The sequence below is a fragment of the Heliconius melpomene genome, chromosome 18, assembly GCF_056956725.1.
Source record: "Heliconius melpomene rosina isolate 202511_hmr_F chromosome 18, ASM5695672v1, whole genome shotgun sequence".
Classification (NCBI taxonomy): domain Eukaryota; kingdom Metazoa; phylum Arthropoda; class Insecta; order Lepidoptera; family Nymphalidae; genus Heliconius; species Heliconius melpomene.
This window is the reverse complement of record NC_140406.1, coordinates 5,711,476-5,714,129: the sequence shown is the minus strand read 5'-3', so window position 1 is coordinate 5,714,129 and position 2,654 is coordinate 5,711,476. Positions and strand designations below refer to the sequence as shown.

The following is a 2,654-nucleotide window of genomic DNA, read 5'->3' as shown; positions in this document are numbered from 1 at the left end:
TATAGTCATTAATATAATAAACTTTAATTATTCTTATAAAAATCATAGTTAAGTAGTTGTCGAAGATATGTGTTAAGTGGAAATAAAATTTAAAATAGCCACTAAATAATAATAAGTTCTAAAATAAAAATAAAACACAATTTCCCTATTTTCATTTTTTATAACATCTTAGTTTTTTCAGCGGCTTCACCCCCGTGGTTTTGTGGTAATATATCTAAGACATGTGTCATACATTCTAAGCGCCCGAGGTAACTTTGACCACACATCAAAATGATTAACGTAAATTAATACAGCCTTCCTCGATAAATGGACTATGCATTTATCGAGGAATACAGTCTTGGCTCATGGGCACAAAGTGTGCTTGTAATCGCGACTGGCTCTGCGTTCGATCCCCATTCGAGGAAATGAAATATTTACTTACATCTATATTTTAATTTCTTCGCTCTGGTGTCGAAGCAAAGTGCGGCGTTGAATTCCGCCACTCAACACGAAATGCCTCCAGAATTTGGGGTAAAATGCAGAACAATCAGAGTGTCTTAACACTAGGAGGGCCTCCATACAAGTTGGACGGTTGGAATATATTTAGAAGAGTAAAATAACTAAGAATAAGATTGTTTTTTTATGTCTTTCCTTATTTTTTGAATATTCTATATACTTTTGACTACACAGCAGGTGGTAATGTATGGTTATTAACCATAACCTTATTCAATAAAATATATATATACTATTTTATTCTCTACGTCAGTTAATACGAGTGCAAAACGTCTAACTCTACCTTTGATGGATTTCTAATCGATATTCACAAATGACTATCAAATGGTGTGAAACTAATAACCTCATTCATCTAAGCATTGACGACAAGACGTTGAAACCAATTTCACGAATATTAAGAGCGCCTATGTATATAATGATTTACGATAGTGTATAAGATTTCTTACATATTTCAGGTTTTGTGGGTTTTCTGTGAGGATATTTATTTAATAAATCCGTTTTGGTACTTATACGACTTTCTTTCACGTTCTTTCATCCTATATCTTATAAAACAAAGTCGCTTTTTGTGTCTGTCTGAACTTTCTAACTCTTCTTCTTCTAAACCACCCAACGAATTTTCATGCGGTTTTCACCATTAGGTCGAGTATTTTTCAGGAAAGGTTTATATATAGTTTATTATTTGTACATTCTTATGTAAGTTAACATAAATAAGATAAATGTGTATAAAGTCCTACCCGTTGAGACACTTTCGCGCATGCGCTGCTTTAATGGTAAGTACTACATGAAAATAATGTACTGGAGTATTGTTTCTCTTAATGAGATCTACAAAAAAATCTGCGACGGCATATTCGTATCTTTTAAAAAATAACGTGTAGTGATCATATTTCTCTCTAAAAATAATAATTTCAATATATTTTTTATTGTGAGGGATATTTTTCCATAATGGTATTAATCCTTATCCTTTAAAATACTTTATTAATTTTCTACGTTAAACGAAGATAACATTTGCTTTTTACAATATTTCGAAATTGCGAATAGTTTTATAGAAAAACGCATTTAATTGTTGACACATCCCGTCGTTGACACATCAGCTGTATGTTACTCAAGTTTCACTTATCCCTTACTCTCAGTATATAAATAAGTACATTAGTTACGTTGGCCATTTAATGTAGATCAAAACTGTTTTTTACTGTTTTTCATTTTAATAAGTACTTTAGAAGTTGTTACAATATCAAAAAATCCTTGCTGCGAAACGGCTCGCCACTCGCCATGCGTCCCGCGACGTTTTGCTTATACAAGCGCGTCCGCCGCGCCCGCCTGCCTTCCACGCATCGGTGGTTCAGTGGTAGAATGCTCGCCTGCCACGCGGGCGGCCCGGGTTCGATTCCCGGCCGATGCATTCTATTTATTTTCCTCACAGGCAGCCACGTAGTGCTTGCTTTTCATCAGGGAATACCCTCTTCAGGATTAACCACAAGCTCGAAAAAAAAAAACCGCCCGCTATAGAGGCTTAGCAACGAAGATTTAGATGCGATTGCATGTATTGGATAATTGGAGTTGAATATATTATTTCAGCGCCATATATTTGGTTTCATATTTTTTGTAGTAGTTATTAGTAGGTAGGTTTTTGTTTATAATTTCTTCCGTTTAAAAATAGTCATTTAACTATCTAAAAATAGTCATTTAAATATATTTTACTAAGTACTTGAAAAGATTAGTAGCACAAATTTAAAATTACGGTACCTACTAAAAAATCCATACTGTGTAAAACAATTGGAAAATCCTTATTGAAACTACAAAAATGCGGGTTGCATTAGGGTTTAATTAATTTTTACATTGTCTTAAGTGCTTTACAAATATACATTATATGAATAATCCAGTAGTTAAAGCGGGCGAAGCCGCAAGAGGGTCGCTAGTGTTATTATATATTTAACCTTTTTTTTAACCGACTTCTGTAAGAAAAGGAGATTATCAATTCAACTGTATTTTTTAAAAAAAAATTTTTTATGTTTGTTATCTCATAACTTTTGACTGCGTGGACCGATTTTGATAATTTATATGAAAGGTATAGCTTCCCGAATGGTCCCATTTTTTTTTGGTCCATGTCTGACCATGGTATCTATGAGAAAATCACATAAGTCTTAAATTTGCATTAGGTATGT

At 33.3% G+C, this 2,654-nt stretch overlaps 1 non-coding gene across 1 annotated transcript; it reads left to right on the top strand.

Annotated features, from left to right (window-relative positions):
• The first annotated feature begins 1,820 nt into the window (after window positions 1-1,820).
• On the top strand, window positions 1,821-1,891 carry TRNAG-GCC (transfer RNA glycine (anticodon GCC)). Its single transcript has one exon. It is a non-coding gene; the product is annotated as a tRNA-Gly (tRNA).
• Window positions 1,892-2,654: the final 763 nt, after the last annotated feature.